The following is a 771-nucleotide window of genomic DNA, read 5'->3' as shown; positions in this document are numbered from 1 at the left end:
ATATATATGTGTGTGTGCGTGTGTGTGTGTGTGTGTATGTGTGTGTGTGTGTGTGTATATGTGTGTGTGTGTGCTTTTGTTTGTGTTTGTGGCCCTCCCCCTGTATCACCACTTCATATTCGGTGTCGGCGTGCTTACGGTGTCGACTAGCTCCCTCCCTTCAAATTTCAGATCGTCTGCCAAAAGAGGAGAGGGTTGTTTTAGTACTAGTTTTACCATACACTTTGTAAATATTCCTAAGATTTACATTTTAAGGTGACTACCCGAAGCATTTATAATTTTTACAGACGTTGCACACTGCGAGATATTCACGTAATCTACTCTCGACTAGGCTTTACAAGAATTTTTTCAACTTTTGATTCCCATTCTATGACAAACTCGAGTAATTCTGAGCAGTATTTGATTCCACCATGGAAGGCATCCATCCATCCGTCCATCCATCCATCCACGCATCCATCCATCCATCCATCCATCTATCCATCAATCTATCCGTCTGTCTATCTATCTATCTATCTATCTATCTATCTATCTATCTATCTATCTACTGATTGTTATAATCTTTTACTTGTTTCAGCCATTTGACGGCGGCCATGCTGGAGCACCGTTTTTAGTCGAGCAAATCGATCCCAGGACTTATTCTTTGTAAGCCTATTACTTATTCTATCGGCCGTTGTGCAGAACCGCTAAGTTACGGGAACTTAAACACACCAGCATCGGTTGTCAAGCGATGTTGGGGGACAAACACCGACACACAAACATACACACACGCAC

Source organism: Octopus bimaculoides, chromosome 11, assembly GCF_001194135.2.
Source record: "Octopus bimaculoides isolate UCB-OBI-ISO-001 chromosome 11, ASM119413v2, whole genome shotgun sequence".
Classification (NCBI taxonomy): Eukaryota; Metazoa; Mollusca; class Cephalopoda; order Octopoda; family Octopodidae; genus Octopus; species Octopus bimaculoides.
The sequence above is the reverse complement of the archived record's forward strand: the minus strand, read 5'-3'. Positions refer to the sequence as shown.